Raw genomic sequence first — 22,174 nt, 5'->3', positions numbered from 1 at the left:
ACCCTTTATGGGATTATGGTGTCTGGCAATAGATATATATATATATATATATATATATATATATATTCTGTATATATATAAACTTGCCTAGCCCCGGGCTCCTACGCTCCTCATGGGGCAACGTAGGATTGGATGATGGATGGATGGATGGATATATATATATATATATATATACATATATATATATATATATATATATATATATATATATATATATATATATATACAGTAATCACTCTAATATCCGGATGCCCAATAACCGAACATCCCCACTACCCGGACATAATCATCCTGGGATCCAACATTCCCAAAATGGTCCGGGGGGGGCCCCCCCCCAAAAAAAAAAAAAAAAAAAATCCTGTCCGTAATTTGAACTTGCCGCGCGCGCCGCGGGAGAGCATTGTTTTGGCGCGTCATTCCTCCGACGTCCGATAGAGCGCCGCTGCATCCTCCCCACTTCCCGCCTGTCTCTCACTGCGAGTGTACGCTCATCGTAATGGCTGCCCACGTGATCGCTTTTGTGGTGGTGCCCTACCTGCTGCAGGGCCTCCTGCTGCTCTCGGGCCTCCTCTTAGTGTGTGTGATGATGGCCCCGCCACCTGAGAAAAGGAAGAGAGTGGTGTTGACTCTGGAGAAGAAGAGGGAGATATTGGAGAAAGTGGATGCGGGTTGGTCTTCTTCCTGCATTCTTCGCGAATTCAACCTGGCCTGGTCTACTTTGTTCAATATCAAGAGGTCCCGAGACAAACTCATGCAGTACACGGCTGACTTCTTGTCGAGAAGCAAACGCAACGTGGAAAGGAAGATTATGTTTACCCCCAAGTTTGCAGAAATCGACCGATCCACGTTGATTTGGTATCGACAGCAACGTGCTGCTGGTGTGATGGTACGTGGAATGGAGCTGAAGGCTGCTGCTGAGAAGTTCGCCAGGCTTCACGATGCCCTAGACTTCAAGGTATCCGAGGGTTGGCTCTTCGCATTCAAGTTGCGACATGGCCTTACCAACCGTAAAGCACATGCCGAAGCATTGGACGCTAACGAGGATGGAGTTGACGAGTTTCGGCACAAGGTGAAAGGCTTGATCGACAGGGAGGGCCTAACTCTCGGTCAAGTCTACAACGCTGACAAAACTGGCCTATTGTATCGCTCACTGCCAACGAACACTCTAGCCGAGGAGACGGAGAAGCGTGTACCTGGCCGCAAGCTTTCCAAGGAACGGATATCTGCTTTGTGTTGTGCCAGTGCTAACGGCATGCACCGGCTTAAGCCCGTTGTTGTTGGCCGCCCAAAGCAGCCTCGGTGCCTTCGTGGGGTGATGGATGTCCTTCCTGTCGTCTGGTACCATTCTTTGAAGGCATGGTTCACAGCTGTGATCTTCAAAGACTGGTTTCACCGTCACTTCGTCAAGGAGGTCATCCATTACCAGACGAAGACACTGGGAATCCCGCGCGACCAGGTAAAGGCTCTCCTTCTACTCGACAATGCACCTGCCCACCCGTGCGACAAGGACTTGGTTGCTGAAAATGGCCGTATTAGGTGCATGTTTCTGCCACCTAATACGACTGCTCTCATTCAACCCATGGACCAAGGAGTGATCGTGGCAACAAAGCGCCTATACCGTCGGAAGTTCCTAGACGAGGTGATGATTGTTCTCGAGGACGAGGACGAGCGCAGGGAGGGACGGGACACGCGAGGCAAGCAAACTTTGGAAAACCTTCGCCGCTACAACATCAAGTCTGCACTGAACAACTGGGCTAGTGCATGGAAGGAAGTCCCTGTGAAAACTCTTGAAAATGGTTGGTCTCGTCTGCTTCTCGGAACGGATGTGGAGTACGATTTTCTAGGGTTTGACGTGGATGACTTCCATGCACGGCTACGTACGCACGGCGACGATGTAGATGTGGACGATGTTCGTGAGTGGTTGGATGACAACGAGGGTGATCCTGGGTATCAGACGTTGTCTGATATCGAGATCTCGTCTTCGGTTGCAGGTGTCAGTACCGAACTTGAAGATTCCGACGCTGAAGGCGACGATGATGCGGACTCCTCTCAGCAGGACACTACTCCAGCCATCCCCAAGCTGAGAGCACTCCGGGAACATCTAGAGTTCGTCCTAGACTACCTGGAACACCCGGACTGCGACAGGGAGATGGGGCCTTGGGACTCGTGGAGGAAGTGCTTGCTTTCAGGCAGCGCATCATCAATCGTCAGAATCGTTGGTCATTGCGTCAATCAACCATTGACAGTTTTTTCAGGCCCGTGACCCCCGCTGTGCCCAGCCCTGGCTCCACTCTGTTGCCTCCCCAAGACAGGCCCTCATGCTCCGAGCCACAGCCCAGCACGTCAGCCACGGTGGAGTCACTGCTCGACGTGAGTTTGCGGCTGTCTTCAGAGTCCTCTGCAGTGGGTACGCCATCACCACGACCCAGCGATGCACCCCTAGGTCGCCTGCCAGTGATACTCTCGGACTCTGACAGTGAATAAACAGCAAGAACTTCTCCACTAGACCACACGGGAATTTAGAGTGTTGTGCAGTGAAAAAAACAGTGTGTTGTGTTAAGGATTTAAAGTTGTGAGAGAAAAGACTCGATAGAAAAAAAATGTAACGTAAATAGACTTGTTTGTTTTGCCTTTGGAAAATTAAAAAAAATTGGGAAGTGTTAAAGTGCAACACTAAGTTACAATGGAGCATTATTTGGACAAAAGTGAACACTGTGAAGAGAATGGACTTCTGTGTGTTATTGACTAAGTTCAGTGCAAGACATCAGGAACAGTGTACTGCAAGTGCTTCAGGAAATCGTTCTTACTGTCAGAGTCTGAGAGGAGGCGGTTATTCATCGAGGTGGCCAGGGACTTGCTGTAAGTAGCCAGTATGTTTCATACTGTACTTTTTTCCCTACTATACTTACCTCATTTCACTCTTTAATGTCCTTTATTGGTGTGAATAGGGTGTTAGTAGCTATGCATGTGCAGAAGGAATGTGTTTTTCTGAGTTAGGCTAGGTTAGGGTCCATAAGTACCAGAATGTTTATTAATGTATGAACATACTTCTAAACCCTCATTTTATGTTTCTTTTGCATTTATTTCAGTCATTTATGTGCCTTATTGGTGTGATTTGGGTCTTAAATAGGTGCTATGCATGTCCAGAGGGAGTTGTATAGGTGTTTCTCTGAGTTAGGGTCCATAAGCTCAAGTCCATAAGCTGGGGCCCAATATCCGGACAAAACCAATAACCAGACCTACCTATGGCTCTATTACGTCGGATATTGGAGTGATTACTGTATATATATATATATATATATACTCAGTATATACACAAGTGCTCATGGGCCCTTCAGACCCTGTCCCACTTGCTCCTGCTGAGGGCTCTTGCGCTGCGCGCTAACTTTCTCATGCTTTCACTCATTTCCTCACGCTTCGCACGTGCGTTGCGATCATTTCAGGAGTCATGTTTATATGCTGTTCTAGTCTAACATTGTCACTATCAGCCGTCAAGGCAACATCAAAGGGCCCATGATGGTCCATTTATGTGGTGGTGTAGTCTAACGTTGTCACTTGGATTTTTTGCAGCTAACCAATTGATCGTGTTATTTGCAGCTTCGAGAATGAAACGCAACTTGTCCGCACAAAAGTCCGAGATATTATCTACTCGGCCACGGCAACTGACCGGGCGCCAGGAGCGGTGTTTTTTAGTCACACTTCGATCACTCATTAAATATAGTAAAAGTTTTTCAATTCTGATGGGACCAAGTTTTTTCACATCAGCAAATTTTTTGCAATTTTTGTGCCAATTTTGGTGCGATTTGAATGTGTAGTTTCGGCTGCCCAAAATGCACACACACACACACACACACACACACACACACACACACACACACACACACACACACACACACACACACACATGGCTACTGCTATAGTATATAGATAGATAGATACAGTGAAACCTTGATATAATGGACTTCAATAGACCGGAATTCACTTTTATCGGACTCAAGGAGCTACCAGACTAAATTCCGATATATCGGAAAAAGTCCGATAAAACCAGAAGCAGACCGAACTTCCTGACCACTTCAGCTATGTTCACCACAATAAGGTAAATAAAAGACATGTTTATCAGTGTACAGGACAGTATATATATATATATATATATATACAGTACCCTCGCGTCCAATATTACCGTATATATATATATATACATATATCATTCATTCATTCATTGCCAGATGCCATGTATCCCAGACAGGGTGGCCAAGGGCTTAGAGTTAATTGTTTTACAGGGAGGGGCACTAATCCTCCACCAACCCCACTTGACGTAGGGATGCCAACAGCATCTGGTGTTCCCAGGCGGTCACCCATCCAAGTCTATCTATCTATCTATCTATTGCCTGACGCCTCAATCCCGTTTGGGGTGGCCACAAACAAATCGCCTCCAAGTCGCCCTGTCCCCCGCCATTTCACTGCCCTGCTCCCAACTCACACCCCCCTCTCTCATATACCTCTCCACCCCATCCCTCCATCTCATCCTCGGTCTCCCCATCCCTCTTCCACCCTCCACCTCACTCACATACACTCTCTTTGTCAGTCTTTCACCCTCCATCCTCTCCACATGGCCAAACCACCTCAGTGTGTTCCTCACAACGCTTCCTATCACATCCACATCCACACCACAACGTTCCTTTATATCCTCATTCGTCAGCCTGTCTCTCCACGTGACTCCACAGGCTCCTCTTAAATAACTCATTTCCACTGCTCTCACTCTTGACTTGTGTCCTTCCAACAATGTCCAAACTTCACTTCCGTACGTTAGAGTTGGTATCACAATACTGTCATGTAGTAACTTTTTTACTTCCATGCTCACTTCCCTGTTTCCTATCACTGCTTTCAAGGAACCAGCAACCTTTCTTCCCTGCTGTACCCTTTCAAGCACTTCACCCTCCAAACCTCCATCCTTACTCATCACACTACCCAAATACTTAAACGTACTCACATTTTCCAATTCCTCACCATCCAACCTCGCTGTACATTCACTGACTTCACCTCTCTCAAAGACCATCACTTTACTCTTCCCTACATTCACCTTTAGGTTCCGTTTCTTACACACTCTCTCAAACTCATCCACCAAGCCTTGCAGCTCCCCTTCGTCTTCACTCAACAACACAGTATCATCTGCAAACAACAGTACAGGGAGTTTCCAAACACTATCCTCTCTCACCAGGGCCACTCCAACATCCACTACCCTACCTTGTACCTCTTTTATTACCCCATCCATGTACAGATTGAACAACCATAGAGACATGACACATCCCTGTTTCAAACCAACTTTCAAAGAGAAAAATTCACTTAGTTCACCATCCACACGCACTGCAGCCTTCGCACCATCGTACATACTCTTCACAGCATTCAACAACTTCCCATCTACTCCATATATTCTTAACACTTTCCACAATCCTTGTCTATCCACCCTGTCATATGCTTTCTCCAAATCCATGAAAGCCGCATACAACTTCTTTCCCTTCTCTAGAAACTTTTCCACTAAAGATCTAAGAATGAATATCTGATCTACACAACCTCTTCCCTTCCTAAAGCCTCCCTGTTCTTCTCCAACTAATTTCTCTGTTCTTTCTCTTACTCTGTCTATAAGTATCCTACCATACACTTTTCCTATTATACTAAGAAGACAAATGCCCCTATGGTTACCACACACTTCTTTTTCCCCTTTTCCTTTGTACAAGGGAATAATTATACCTGACTTCCAATCCTCCGGGACTCTACCTTCCTCCCAGGCCAATCTGCACATCTTCCACATCCATTCTACTACTATCTCTCCCCCATGCTTCAGCATTTCACCACACACTCCATCAATTCCTGGGGCTTTCCCCGATTTAACTTTCTTCATTGCTTCCACAACTTCTATCCTACTAATTTCTTCCTGTCTTCTCACCATCCAAGTACTATATATATATACAGTACCCTCGCGTCCAATATTACCGTATATATATATATATATATATACATACAGTACCCTCGCGTCCAATATTACCATATACTGTATATATATATATATATATATATATATATATACAGTACCCTCGCGTCCAATATTACCGTATATATATATATATATATATATATATATATATATATATATGTATATATATATATACAGTACCCTCGCGTCCAACACTGTAATATTGTCATGCATGGGTCCTGTGTTGGACCAAAAACGTGTTGGACAAACAATAGAGCTTATGGGGAAAAATGAATTATGTCAGCAACCCTAGGAAAAGTCACCCTAAATACCTACCATATACCTATACATATATTGGTACTATTGTAATTATAATAAATGGTACTGTGCTATGAATGATAACTAACCTTTTAGGATAGTGTTGGTGGGCTTGCTGGGAATGGAAGATGGTATCCAAGGCTGTAGGTAGTCCTACTGGGTCCCCGGAGGATGGCTGCTGGCGTCACTAGCGGGTAATGGCTGCTGCTCCTCGACCTTCCTCATAAATCGTTCGAAATCACACTCAGAATCATTATCTTCGTCCACAGCCATGGAAGGTCCTGCTTCTGCCTGTCCTAGCACTCTGTAAGCCTTCACTGCTGCCAGGATCTTGTCTTGGTTTTTTTATTATGGTCCTCACGTTGGCTTCATTCATGTCGTAGGCCTTGGCAGTGTCAACTTTCCTCTTCCCTTTCTTCTTCCTCCCGATGCTTTCTAGCTTTGTGGCCTGAGGGAGGTGCCGACGCTTCTTGGGGTTCTCAGAAGGCTTCCTAGGCATCGTGAGCAGGGTAAAATGCAGTAACAAGGGCAGAAAGTGCAGCAAGAAAAAAGCACCTTCCAATGTGAATTATGCGACTGAGTGCCGCTGTGGCGGGAGAAATTTAAACAAAACATCACGTGACAGCAGAAACGTTTTTGATTGGGCAGCATCACGATCACGTCACGATAGCGGGCGGGGAAGGCTACTTGATCAAAAGTTTTCATTGGCTATCATCATCATGGGAATGTCCAGTATGACCGTGTTGGACCGGGGGTGATCGTGCTATATATATATATATACTGTATATATATATATATATATAAGCAACGTTGGGTCTGGTTAGTACTTGGATGGGTGACCGCCTGGGAACACCAGATGCTGTTGGCATCCCTATGTGTCAAGTGGGGTTGGTGGAGGATTAGTGCCCCTCCCTGTAAAACAATTAACTCTAAGCCGTTGGCCACACCCTGTGGGATACATGGCGTCTGGCAATGAATGAAAAATAAAATATATATATATATATATATATTTATATATATATATATAGATATAAATATATATAAAAATATATATATATTTATATATATACTGGTTGGTGGAGGATTAGTGCCCCTCCCTGTAAAACAAGTAACTCTAAGCCCTTGGCCACCCCGTTTGGGATACATGGCGTCTGGCAATGAATGAATGAAAAATGGTATATATACACTCGGCCCCCTGCTATCGCGCATTCAGCCATCGTGGTTATCTGCTGTCACGCACACATCAAATGCACAACCATACATGCTATCACGCACCCCAAGACTGCTATCACGCATCGAGTTTGAAGCACCCAGGTTGTGAACGCCTTACCGGATTGGTGCGACTCATCCCCCTACGCCACAGAGCACCCCCGCTGGTGATTGGCTGACGCTCCCCAACCGCCCCACCACTTCAGTTGAATGCACGTTAGCTCTCTGCTGACAGTGAAAGAGGAATTCCTTACACTTTTTTTTTTTTTTTTTTTTATTTGTGATATAATGGCTGACAGACCGCACAAAAAACCACCCACCATTGCCAACGATACCACGGGCATTTGGAATTCATCTGGATGGATTCCTGCCGAGGAAACGACGGGCAAAACAGGGTGACCAAAACCCAGGCGACTTGACAGAGAATATATCGTACTATGGCATTGAACATTTAGCGTAACACTGAATAGTTATTAGTATTTTAGAATAAATATCAATCGTTTTGAAGCCCTTATAAAGACTTAATATTTCCTATACCGAGGAAACTGTGATGTCAATAAAGTAATCACGTGTTTACAACTGAGACAGGGCTCTGACAACAGTATGACAAAAATGTCTTTCGCTGAGGATTTGAGGAACGTGTGTGATAGCGTCCAAGTTTTGTTCCACTTAAATCTTCCCCGGCCATCCCTGCTACGAGGTACCATGTGATACTCCCTTTAGCTGTGGACACTAAAGAAATCATGGAGAGAGCCAAAGAGATCTGGCAGCAACTAAGCCACTCCCAAGCCTCGGAACCCTTCAGACCACCCAAGCTTTCCTTAATCCTTTTAAAAAGTTTGATGGCCTTTTATGTTGTTTATTCATTATAATGTTATTATTGATAAAAAAATGTTTTATTTCATGTTGGAGGAGAGATTGGCTGGAAATCGTAGGCATAAAGTGGTTAAAAGTTAGAAAAATGGGCCACCGAAAAACCAATTAGAAATTTTCCCATTGATTGTTCAGTTAAGCTATCGCGAATTCAGCTATCACGCACGTTTGCTGTAACCAATTAGGTGCAATAGCAGGGGGTTGAGTGTATATACATGTATATATATATATATATATATATATATATATATATATATATATATATATATACACAGTAAAACCCCAGTATAACGGACTTCAATAGACTGGAATTTGCTTTTATTGGACTCGAGGTGCTACCGGAGTAAATTCCTATATTTTGGAAAAAGTCCGATAAAACCAGAAGCAATCCGGACTCCCTAACCACTTCAGTTATGTTCACCACAATAAGGTATGTAAAAGACTTGTTTATCAGTGTACAGTACAGTATTATATACTATATCATTTGATTAATGTAGTGAGGTTATAACAGTACAGTACTGCAGTGGTAGTCAAAACAGTTTAAAAACTGTTCATGAGATCCGAACTAATGTCTGATATATCGGAAAAAGTCCGGGTTAGCAGGGGGAGGTCCGGATGTTGCTTTTATCGGAATTTCTCATTTTTCGGAATGGCTTGGGCCCAAATTAGTCCGTTATAATGAGGTCTTACTGTATATATATTTATATATATATATACACACACACACACATATACAGGTAACTCGCACGGAACACGATCTCACGGAACGCGCTCGCAATTATACACGGTAAGGGCTGGGATACATATAAGACAACGTAAGATTAAAAAACCATCATGAAAACTACAAATTAACGCAGGAGAGGCCTTTGAAAGATCAAATCCTCGAACGTCACCGCTCGCAATTATACACGGTAAGGGCTGGGATACATATAAGACAACGTAAGATTAAAAAACCATCATGAAAACTACAAATTAACGCAGGAGAGGCCTTTGAAAGATCAAATCCTCGAACGTCACCTCAGCGCGCGGTTTGTTTTGATTATGTGACGATCTAGGCGGGAAATTATTCAATGAGTGAGACATTCCCGAGTACAGTAGCACAGTATTTGTAAGTTAAATATTTAGAGTACTGTACTGTTCTGGTAAGTTTATGTGCAACTTAAAGTACTATTAAATAACGTTAAAGCAAGAAATAAAGTCTTATAACCAGTTAACCTGATAGGCGTCAGAATATTGCCTTTTATATTTGTTCGTTTTTTCCACAGTACTGTACAGTATTTGTAAGTTAAATATTTACTGTTCTCGTATGTACTGTACTTGTAAGCACTTAAATAAAGTTAAATCATTAAATAAAGCCTTGTAACCAGTTAACCCAAATTATATGATTACCCATGATCGGCGTCGGAATATTGCCTTTTTTGTTTGTTCGTTAAACTCTTACTGTACTGCTTTTCTACAGTACTGTATTTGTAAGTTAAATATTTACTGTTCTGGTATGTACTTGTAAGCAATTAAAGCATTAAATAAAGCCTTGTAACCAGTTAACCTGATTTATATGATTACCCATGATCGGCGTCGGAATATTGCCTTTTTAGTTTGTTCGTTAAAGACTTATAATAAGAGAAAAATACATTTTTGTCTTGGTATCTTTACCTGTTTGCTCAGGTTTGCTATAATGGTTTGGATCATTTGATGCAATGCAAATTGTAGAAAACTGTGAAAACTTTCTGGAAGTGAACGAAAATCTGGGACATGAGACTGACCTTGACTTCACCCTCTCATGTGTCATCTGTCAGTTCACCACCTGATACCGTGATGAGTGGATGTACGATTTTTTTGCTCGTGGCCATGCCTAACCACACATAGTTACACCCATTATCTCGACCCAGACAGAAAATACAATCTTTTTCCTCCCTTGCAAAACACAAACAACCACCCTGTTTACGAGACAGCAATATATATTGTGAAAATAAGAAGGTAAAATGATAGAGAAAGATGAACATGTTATGACGGAAGAAGTACGTTTTCCCCGTCTGTAAACGTATTTATTTCTGCTTTGTATCTGTATTCGTAATAATTAGCCTTACTGTTAGTTCTGAAACTGCATTACGATTCTATTTTTAGCCATACTCGTGGTGTGGGAGCTGGAAGTTGTGACACAACTTCCTTATTGCTAATCGGACTGACCCTCCACTTTATTCTCCCGTGGCAGAGTCTAGCCCTGGAGGACGTGCAGTTTTCTCATTTAGGACTGAAATTCAACTCTTTCGCTCCCTTTTCCAAGCATGGGCACAACGATAACGTAAAAAATAACTCGAAACTACCATAAACTTATATAAAAAAGGTGAAAATGTATTCATAACATTTTTTTTTTTCCAGCCATTCCTAACAGATTATGTACTGAAATCATTTGATATCACAGTACTGCATTTCTAAGTTAAATATGTACTGTTCTGGTATGTACTTGTAAGTTAAAGCACTGGTACCAGTTAACTTGATTTATATGATTACCTATGATCGGCGTCGGAATGTTTCCTTGTGTTTACGTACAGTATTTGTGTGTTGAAGTTTTGCTCTGGAGTGCTGTATTTGTGAGTTATAACATTAAATAAACCTTCTAACCACTTAAAGTGCTTTCTAGTGATTACAAGTGACAGATAACAGCAAAACAACACATTTGGGGGGTCTAGGGAGCAAAATATGGAGTACTGTAGTTTAAATATACGCGATTTCGCACCTAACACGGCACGGTAGGAACGAAACCCACGTGTTCCGTGCGAGTTACCTGTACAGTACATCCCCACAGTACGTGAGTTCCGAGTACGTGATCCCCCTTGTACATGGGGACCTATTTTTTTTTAGTGTTATTAGTACGCGAATTGAACTTGTCAGTGAGGCAGGCAGCGAAGAGTGGCCCAAATCCGGGGTTAGTACGCGACATTGCCCCCCCAAGAAGTGATAACGGGTAAAGGTGAGCAGCCATATTCTTTTTGGTTTAGTTAAGCCATATCCTTGTTGATATACCTAGTAAAGCCATAGTCTTGTTGGTTTACATTCTCTTAGGTAATATGTCTAAGATAGTTTCCCTGTGTAGTACAACACTTAGGTCTGAAAGGTGTCTCAAGGGTTGCCCATGAAGGGGGGTGCCGCCCATATATAATTTTTTCCATAAGTTTATATATTCACAGTACGCGAAATCCTAGTACGCGACATCCTCTGCCGCCCATTTAGGCACGTACTAGGGGGATGTACTTATGTATACTGTATATATATATACTGTATATATATATATATATATATATATATATATATATATATATATATATATATTGTTACGGAACAGAAAAAGATAATGTACACTTTAAGTGAGAATACTAAGAGTCACTACTGTCCCGTAAAGTTCCAGGTTCAAAACAAAAGAGTTAGGTAAAATTACAAGTTAAAGTTTAATGCACAAACTAACAACAAAACATTCAGAACTCATAAGGATAATGTAATGGCAAATAAACAGGTTAAATATATGGTTAACTGCAATAGCCTCTATTAACACGAAATTAGCAAGAGTAAATTTATCTAAGTCAGCCCTGATAAAATGAGATACCAGATAATACTCAGTGAATGCCAGATAAATTATTACAGATACAAACTATTATCAAAAATGACTGACATAAAGAACCCCACACGAATTACAAAAACTTCACTAGGCCTACAAATTAAACTTATGCTATACAGTACAAGAAAAAATGCAACAACAGTTATACTCAAATTACACACAGCTGCTAGATGGTTGGAGATTTCTTGAGCACTCACAATAATAATATCTGTACAGGGGAGGACAGAGATGTGAACAAAATGAGGAGCAGATCTAAGTGGCAATGATGCAGAGACTGAGCTCATTATATAGGGGCTGGCAGAGCTTGATACAACTTGTAAGAGGGACGCGCAAATGAAGCCATGGGGACAGAGAGCTGAAAATCCCGCAAAGTATAACAGAGAGAACAACTTACTCTACTATAACGGTAGAAGGGGGGGACTGAGGCAGAACACGCTCGTGATCAAACATGCAGCAACTGTGCGTTAAAATTACTCAAAGGATGATGAAATCATAGGCTATGTAACAATATATATATAATACAGGGTGACCCAGAAAAACCTCCCACATTTCAAAGGTAAATGAAAAAATACAAATAGTTAACACGTTACCCGCGTTTCTGCAATATGAGTTCTCTCCCAGGCCACGTTTCACTTCAGAACTCTCTCCCACCAGTCTGCATGGAGCTATCACAGCGAGAGGATTTATGTTGCTTTACTGAGTACCAATCAGGGATATGCCTTCATAAAAGTAGTGCGTCACTGGTGTCCCACCACGTGGTATCCTGACATTTTCTCATATTGCATGATGCACCACCGGTGGATCACTGAGGTAGTGTACTACATTGACCCAGGTAGCGCAGTCTCCGCTCACCCTTACATGATGCTTCCGTTCTCTTCGGTTTGTTACCATCTCATTCTCTGTTGTGAAGTTCCAGGTGGCACTTAGCTATTTAGGTAGTTGAAGGAAATCCAAGCAAAGGTCCAGCACTACCTTTTTTTATTATTGTTTCTTGTTCATTTTTCCTCCTCCTAATCTCTTCACCGGCATTCTAAAGTTTTTTTTTTTTTTGTATCACTGAAGACAGTGTTTCTTGCACCAAGCACAATGATAGCTGGGTATGTTGAATGCCATAATAGTAATCATCAGTATCCAGCCAGGGATAATTACAAGTACAGTAAGCTCGTCCCGAACACGTTCTCACTGAACACGCTCGCAGTTATATGCAGTTAGTGCTGGGATACGTATAAGACAACGTAAGATTAAAGAACCTTTATGAAAGCTAAAAATTTATGCAAGAGAGACCTTTGAAAGGCCAAATCCTCGAACCTCAGTGCAGCGCGCATAGTTTGTTTTGATCATGTGATTGGCTGTACTGCTTTTCCACAGTACTGTATTTGTAAGTTAAATATTTACATTACTGTTCAGGTAAGTTTATGTACAAGTTAAAGTACTGTTAAATAACGTTAAAGCAAGAAATAAAGTCTTATAACCAGTTTACCTGATAGGCGTCAGAATATTGCCTTTTTTATTTGTTCGTTAAAGATTTGCTGGACTGATTTTCAACGGCACTGTATTTCTAAGTTAAATATTTCTTTTTTATATGCGAGGAAGAAGGAACCAAAGGCTGCGAGCCTGCAATTATTGTTCCTTCCAAGAGAAAAACAAAATACAAGAGAGAGCCAAATTCAAGATCTGATCATTTCGAGATGCCTGGACACACTGCGTTTGAAAGATTGGAGATCATAGGAAGCAGGAAATACAGACAGAGGGAGACAGTTCCAGAGTTGACCTGTTGCATAAATGAAAGACTGGGAGTAACGGTTAACTCTTGCATTAGAGAGGTGGACAGAAAAGCGATGAGAGTTTGCTGCTATACGGGTGCTACACGCCCGTCGTTGAGGTGGAGGAATGCATGCAGACAGTTCAGAGGAGCAGTGACCATTGAAGTAGCGATAGAAAAGAGATAAAGATGCAACAGTGCGATGAAGAGACAGAGGTTGAAGGGAGTCAGTAAGAGGAGGAGAGTTAATGAGACGAAAAGCCTTTGACTCCACCCTGTTGAGAAGATCTGTATGTGGGGAGCCTCCCCACACATGAGAGTTGTACTCCACACAGGGGCGGATAAAACCCATGGATAGAGTCAACAACTGTGCAGGGGTAAAGAAGGAACGGAGGCGGCTTATCACACCTAATCTCTTGGATGCAGATTTTACAAGAGATGTAATATGATCTTTCCAAAATAAGTCCCGAGTAAATGAAACCCCAAGCATGTTCAAGGATGATGCAGGATTAAGCTGAATATTATTAAACATTAGTGGGTATACCTGTGAAATATTTTGTCGGGTTGATAGGTGTAAAAACTGAGTCTTTGATGCATTAAAAACAACTGGATTATTTTTATCCCAGTCAGAGATACGAGCCAAGTCAGACATTAGGTGTGCCATAGCCTCATCCCTTGTCTGTTGAAGTAACTGCTGAGATGGATGTTGTGGGAACCGAATGGATAGGTGAAGGGTGGAGTCATCAGCATATGAGTGGATAGGGTTAGATGTACAGTTTAGAAAGTCATTGATAAATAAAAGGAAGAGAGTTGGTGATAGGACAGAGCCCTGAGGAACACCACTGTTGATAGATCTAGAAGAATAATGGCCGTCTACAACAGCGGCTATAGAACGACCAGAAAGGAAGCTAGAGATGAAGGCACAGATAGAAGGATAGAAAGCGTAGGAGGGCAGTTTGGGAATTAAAGATTTATGCCAGACTCGATCGAAAGCCTTTGAGATGTCAAGTGCAATGGCAAAGCTTTCGCCAAAGTCCCGAAAGGAGGATGACCAGGAGTCTGAAAGGTAGGTGAGAAGATCGCCAGTGGAGCGTCCCTGACGGAACCCATACTGATGATCCTGATGATCAGAGAGAAGGTTGTGATAGGAATGATGCTTTAAAATATTTCTATTACGAATTGACTCGAAAACTTTTGAGATACAGGATGTTAAAGCAATTGGACGATGGTTAGAGGGTTGGGAATGGTCACCCTTCTTTAGGACTGGCTGAATGAGAGCAAACTTCCAGCAAGAAGGAAAGGTATAAGTTGATAGACAAAGGTGAAAGAGTTTGCCTAGGCAGGGTGTAAGCACAGAAGCACAGTTCTTGAGAACAACAGGAGGGATTCCACTAGGCCCATATGCATTGTTAGTATTGAGGCCAGTGATGGCAGAAAATACATCGGCAGAAGAAATTTTAATGTCAGCCATGAGGAAGTCAGAGGGGGGAAGTGATGTAAGTTAAAGCACTTAAATAAAGTTAAAGCATTAAATAAAGCCTTGTAACCAGTTAACCTGATTTATATTATTACCCATGATCGGGGGGTTCCGAGACAATCCTCCGTCAAGTCAATTCCCCGTCAGTCAATTCCCCGTCAAAACATGGACATTTCCCTGTCAGGACAATTCACACCCTGAACAATTCCCCATCATTCTATATATATTCTTATTTTGCCTTTGAATTATATTTTAGTATCATCCATAGCTGTCTTCATTAATGACAGCAAATTGTGTTGTTATTGTTGTGATGGCGAATTGACTTGACGACAAATTGTCCCGAAGTGAATTGGCGTCAGAATGTTGCCTTGTGTTTACGTATTTGTGTGTTGAAGTTTTGCTGTGCAGTACTGTATTTGTAAGTTATAACTTTAAATTAACCTAAGTGCTTCATATTGATTACCAATGGCGGATAACAGCAAAACACCACATTTAGGGGGTCTAGGGAGCAAAATAAGGAGTAGTTAAAACTTAAGCGGTTTCGCACCGAACGCGCCACGGTTGGAACGAAACCCTCGCGTTAGGGGCGAGCTTGCTGTATTGATTATAATTAATCATTTATAATTATAAAAAAAGTAATAACCAGAAACATCCAGCACTTATCTTTTTTTTTTTTTTTTTTTGTTTCCTAACAAAGTAAATGTAGAACTGTTCGAAACAAGAGTGGTTACTCCATTTTTTCTTCCAGTAAAAAATCACAATTATTTATCATTAGTAAATTACATTTTTATTTTTTTCAAGAAAATTGTATTTGCATCTCATGGCCCTAGTTCTGCAGTGCAGCATTGTTTTTCAGTGTTTTTGTGCAATTAATAATATTGTTTGACATCTGAATGAAATGTAATTGTCAGTACTGGAAGTCTGATATATATTCTCTAACTAAATAGGCATTTCTCTAATCTTATATCATTATCCCATTCAACATGTCTTCTACTGTAGAAGCAGCAACAAAAAATCTGCCCAGCCAATATTTGTGAAGGTGAAATACATGAAAAAGTGAAAACAAATTATTACTCGTTATTGCACCATCAGTGTATCAACACGCTAGGAACGAAGACATCAAATGGTACACCAGTGGCTCAGCATGCAGGTAACGTGTTAGAGATAATCAAAATATTATTTGCATACATGAAACTTCATTCAATACAGTTTTTATTTATCATGTTTTAAAGATGACATCCTCCAAATGGTGGCCGTCATTGTCTATACACGCTTGGAGGCGATTTCTGAAGGCTGCCATGGCTCGACAGGTCATGTCGGGTGGAACAGTGGCTATCTCCTGCTGAATAGCAACCTTAAGGGCTTCAAGAGTTTGGAGTCGATGAGTATACACTCATGATTTAAGGTAGCCCCACAGAAAAAAATCACAAGGGGCGAGGTCAGGGGAACGGGCCGGCCACCCATCATCACCACGCAACGAGATCATCCGATCGGGAAACATTTCCCTCAGCACTTGCAATGATCTTCGAGCTGTGTGTGCTGTAGCTCCATCTTGTTGAAACCACACATCGAGTTCTTCAAGCTCTTGGTGTTCAAGTTGTGGCCTTAGAAAGTTTTTGAGCATATCAATGTAACGGTCAGAAGTTACGGTATCAGTTACACCACCCTCTTCAAAGAAATAAGGACCCACGATGCCAACATCGGCAACAGTGCACCACACAGTCACTCGATCGGAGTGCAACGGTCTTTCGTGTAGCATGTGAGGGTTGTCTTCAGACCAATAGCGAAAATTTTGTTTGTTTACAGAGCCACTCAGATGAAAGTGAGTTTTATCACTGCACAAGAGAACAGCATGTTCCTGAATACGTTGCAGAATGTTCTCGCATAACTCCCAGCGGCTTATCCAGTCTGTCGCATTGAGTTCTTGCACAACCATCATTTTGTATGGATGGAAGTGAAGGTCTTTGTGTAAGATTCTCCTTGCAGTTTCCCAGGATATCCCTATGGCTAAAGCATGCTTCCACGCAGAATGTCTCGGAGACTGCACAACAGATCACCTCAATGCTTCAACATTCTCGGGCATACAAGCGCTCCTAGGTCGACCGGGTGATTTTCTTTTTGAAGCTGAGCCTGTTGTCCAGAAATTCTCAACCCACTGCAAGATGGTTTTCCGATCTGGAAGGTTTTGGTTCTGTGGATTACTGAAATGTCTTCGAAAGGCCCTCTGCATGGCCATCACAGAACGGTTGTTTGTGAAGAACGCTTCGACAGCGAACGCATGGTGTGCTCCCAACCACGCCATGTTGGCGACTGAGGATGGTTGGGGTTGGGCTACCAACAGACCCTAGCCTCGCCCCTCCCACCTCACTACTGCCAGTGCTACAGCCTTTCGAAATGTGGAAGTTTTGGGGGGTCACCCTGAATGTCTAAATATATATATATATATATATATATATATATATAAATGTACAGTAATCTCTCCACTATCCGATGTAATAGAGCCAAAAGCATGTCTGGAAAGTGGTCCCGTCCGGAAAGTGGGCCCCAGCCTCCTGGACTTGTACTTATGGACCCTAATCTACCCTGACTCAGAAAAACACCTATACAGCTCCCTACTGGACATGCATAGCACCTATTTAAGACCCAAATTACACCAATAAGGGATATAAAAGACTGAAATAAATGCAAAAGAACCAGAGAATGAGGTTGTAGAGGTGAGTTTATACAATATTGAACATTCTGGGTACTTACAAGAAGTCCCTGGCTCCTGGACTGGTACTTATGGACCCTAATCTAGCCTAACACAGAAAAACACCTCCCTACTGCACATGCATAGCACCTAAGACCCTATTCACACCAATAAGGGACATACAAGAGTTAAATGATGTTTTAGAGGTAAGTATGGAAAATACAGTACAATATGAAACATTCTGGGTACTTACAACAAGTCCCTGGCCATCTTGATGAATAACCCGCCTCCTCTCAGACACTGACAGTAAAAAGGAGTACCTGAAGCACCTGCAGTACACTGTACATGAAGTCTTGCACTGAACTTAGTCATTTGCACTTAGAATTCCATTCTCTTAACACTGCCACTCTAGTCGTACTTGCGCTCCATTGCACCTTAATGAAATAAGTGTTGCACTCTGCACTTAAGTCTTTGCACTCATAAATCCATTTTCTTAACATTACACAGTCTAGTCTAATTTGCGCTCCATTGAACATCAATAAAATCAGTGTTACACCCTGCACTTTAGTCTTTGCAATCACAATTCTAATTTCTTAACTGTATGCACTGTTTACTTCACTGACAACACTGTAAATTCCCGTGTGGTATAGTGGACAGTTCTTGCCGTTTAATCACTGTCAGAGTCTGAGAGTAGCTGATGCAGGTGGCCTAGGGGTGCGTCGCTGGGTCGTGGTGATGGACTACCCACTGCAGACTACTCTGAAGGCAGGCGCAAACTCACGTCCAGTGGTGACTCCACCGTGCCTGATGTCCTGGGCTGTAGCTCAGAGAATGAGGGCCTGTTTTGAGGAGGCAATGGTGTGGAGCCAGGGCTGGACACTGTGGGGGTCATGGGTCTGAAAGAGCTGTCAATGGTTGATTGACGCAAGGAATGACGATTTTGGCGATTAATGATGCGCTGCTTGAAAGCGCGCACTTCCTCCACAAGTCCCAAGGGCCCCATCTCCCTGTCACAGTTTGGGTGTTCCAGGTAGTTGAGAACCAACTCTACGTGTTCCCGGAGTGCGCTCAGCTTGGGGATGGCTGGAGTAGTGTCATGCTGAGAGGAGTCCGCATCATCGTCGCCGTCCTCATTGTAATCTTCAAGCTGGGTACTGACACCTGCAACTGAAGATGCGATCTCAGTATCAGACATTGTCTGATACCCAGGATCGCCCTCGTCATCATCCAACCACTCATGCACTTCGTCCACATCAACATTGTCGCCATGCGCACGTTCTCCTTGGCCAACCTCGCCTCCTCCCTCCTTCAAATTCACACAGATATACCTTTTTCACCACTCTTATTTTTATCCATTCTCTCCACATGACCATACCATTTTAGTACACTTTCTTCGATTCTGGTGTCCACAGACTTCCTCACTCCACATCTTTCAGGACTCATTTCGTATCCTATCCACCCTCTGTACTCCACATACATTCCTCAGCAGTCCCGTTTCCACTGCTCTTACTCGTGACTTTTCATTTTCATGCCACACCATGGTATCACATCCATATGGGCACTAACACTCCTTCATGTAAGTCTCGTGCAGCTGCAACACTTAACCCCTAAAGGCCTGGATTCTTTCGAGTGTACCGGCATGAAAGCTGTATATGGAGTCGATTTTTTTACCCTTACAGAAGTAAAAAGTGTTATGCCCAAGGTTTAGAACTTGAGTTTACACACCTTATGCCACAAACCAGAGCATTGTAGACTAACTGCTTACTGAGCTGTAGCCTGTCAAAAATCATCAAAATTGACACTGGCTACCCTTGCATATAGGGAGAGAGAAAAAAAAAAATTGCACCAACATTATATTGGTATTATAGAATGAAAGATCTTGATTTAACAGACCAGAAAATGTATGTATCATTCTCATATGTCAAATGTTTACCACATAGCCACAACAAGAAAGTAGCAGTTGGAGGTGGAGGGAGTATGAAGGGGTGGAGGGGGGAGAATGAGGGAGGATGGTGAGGGGAGTTTGGCATGGAAAAATCAGCTTTATAGAGTTGGTAGGAGAAGCTGTGAGTCCAGTCACAAGTGAGGGAGGGGGAGAGGGAACTAAAGGTTTGGGATAGAGGTGGGTGGCAAGAGGGTGATTGGGGAATCACCCCTCCTGCCATGGATAAGGGCCTGGATCCTCCCCCGTCCCTACTCAGGACTTAACTCTCGTTGGTTTGCATCGATTTACGTCACAATCAGGCCAAAGCCTAGTGTCCGCAGTTTTTTACGAAGGCTCCTCTGTCGATCCCATTAGGCATCAAGCGAAATTCTGGAAAAGGATTGATCGATTCTATTAGTACTTTAGGGGTTAAGCCTCTGTTTCTTATGAAGGCCTTCATTACACCAGCTATGCTTCTTCCTTGTGTCACTCTACTTTCCACTTGTTTTACACATTTTCCTCTTTTTCTGTCACTGTACCCAGTTATTGAACTCTTGCCAATTCCAGTCTCTCTCTGTTTACTGTAACATCACACTGGGAATCACTTTAATCACTCAGTAATCATTTTACTCTTTTCTGCATTTACTTTCAAGGCATGATGCTCACAGACATCAGTAAAACTCTTCACCAGCCTGCCAAGCTCTTGTCCGGTATTTGCTAATAGTACTGCATGATCAGCATACTACAAATTTGAGATATTCCATCCATCATCATTCATTATCAATGCTATCCCCCTCTCCATTACTCGTGTTTTTACTTCTCTCATCGTCCCATCCATATATATGTTGAACAACCATGGGGGACATCACACAGCCTTGTTGCACACCCACACCAATCATGAACCATTCCCTTAGATGCCCATTAACTGTCACACATGCTTCACTACCATCATACACGCTGCAAATTACAAAATGACATCTTCCCTGGTGCTGCTGCTGCTGCTGCTGATGACAACTTTGATGATGATGATGTATACAGGCAAAGCGAACATCTTTAGTTTGTAAGATCGTAAATAATAAGGTTTATATAGTGTACAGTACAGTATTTGAGGTATTTAAATTAAGCTGTAACAGTAAAGTACATTATTTTCCAAGTGCTAATAAATGAGAAAAATGGTGTACTGGTTTAGTATAAGAGCCTTTAAGTCTAATTAGTGTCATCCAACCTCCAGTACAATCATCTTGACTGTACAGACTCCTCTAGTGGACCACTTCAGCTTTGTGTACAACAGTAATGTAAATAAAAGACATGTTTATCAGTGTACACTACAGTATTATTATACTGTATATACAGTATTTAACTTTTGGGTTGGTGGGGGCACCCACCATCCACTCACTCGATTTAGTGCTGCTCTCGGGTGTCTGCCCTTTCCTCTCGTCCTCCTTTCCTTCCTTGCTATTCTGGCATTATTTCCTTCATTCTTTCCTCTTCCTTCTGCTTATGGGTGACTACACTGAGTGACAAGCCAAATGGTTTCATGTACACCAGGAAACTATTTACTACGCTGCGTGGTAACCATGTAACCCAATTTTGGCGTCTGGTGGTTCAGTGGGTAATTACGGCGCTCCAGTCAGATTGAGCCTGTGTAGGTTTATGTCCAAGGGGTGGTTGGGGTTTATTGCTCACGTAATCCTGCTTAGGGATGAGTGAGGCTGGCCACTCTCATCTTAAATGCCAGGAATAACATGCCGTAGCCCCGAGCTCGTATGCTTCTCATGGGGCAACAAAAGATTGGATGATAGATGGGAGGATGATATATTTTACCATTTGATTATTGTAGTGAATGTATAATATATTACACTACAGTACTGCAGTGGTAGTGAAGACAGTCAGTGACTCCATGGTGAAAACTGTTGGTGCAATCTGGACTAATGTTAGACATATTGGAAAAATTCTGGGTTAGCTGGGGAAGTCCAGATGTCGCTTTCATTGAAATTTTAATTTTTTCGAACTGGCTTCAGCCCCAATTAGTCCGTTATATTGAAGTTCTGCTGTATATAAATATTTTGTCAATGCTTGTTGGATGCTGTACAACTTTTTCTCAACAAGCATTGACAAAATGTTTATATATCTGTGAAAAATCAGCGGGCTCCTACGCTCCTCATGGGGTAAAATAGGATTGGATGACAGATGGATGGAAAAATCAGCATTGAACAAATTAGGTGTCACGAGTCGGCTCGTGACATTAAATTTAGTGGGAAACTGCGAACTCTAGTGGAATCCCAGTGTTTATCGTTCAGTTTAATCGCTGCGTATTTACCCAGTCAGGAGTGTTTTC

At 42.4% G+C, this 22,174-nt stretch overlaps 1 protein-coding gene across 1 annotated transcript in view; it reads left to right on the top strand.

The window, feature by feature from the left end:
• The window catches only part of CCT7 (chaperonin containing TCP1 subunit 7), a 65,686-nt gene that overhangs the window by 23,710 nt on the left and 19,802 nt on the right, over positions 1–22,174 (top strand). The window lies entirely within an intron of this gene.

The sequence above is a fragment of the Coenobita brevimanus genome, chromosome 98 (assembly GCF_032717465.1).
Source record: "Coenobita brevimanus isolate Jiangsu-jjx chromosome 98, ASM3271746v2, whole genome shotgun sequence".
NCBI lineage: Eukaryota > Metazoa > Arthropoda > Malacostraca > Decapoda > Coenobitidae > Coenobita > Coenobita brevimanus.
This window is presented reverse-complemented; position numbering and strand designations above follow the sequence as displayed.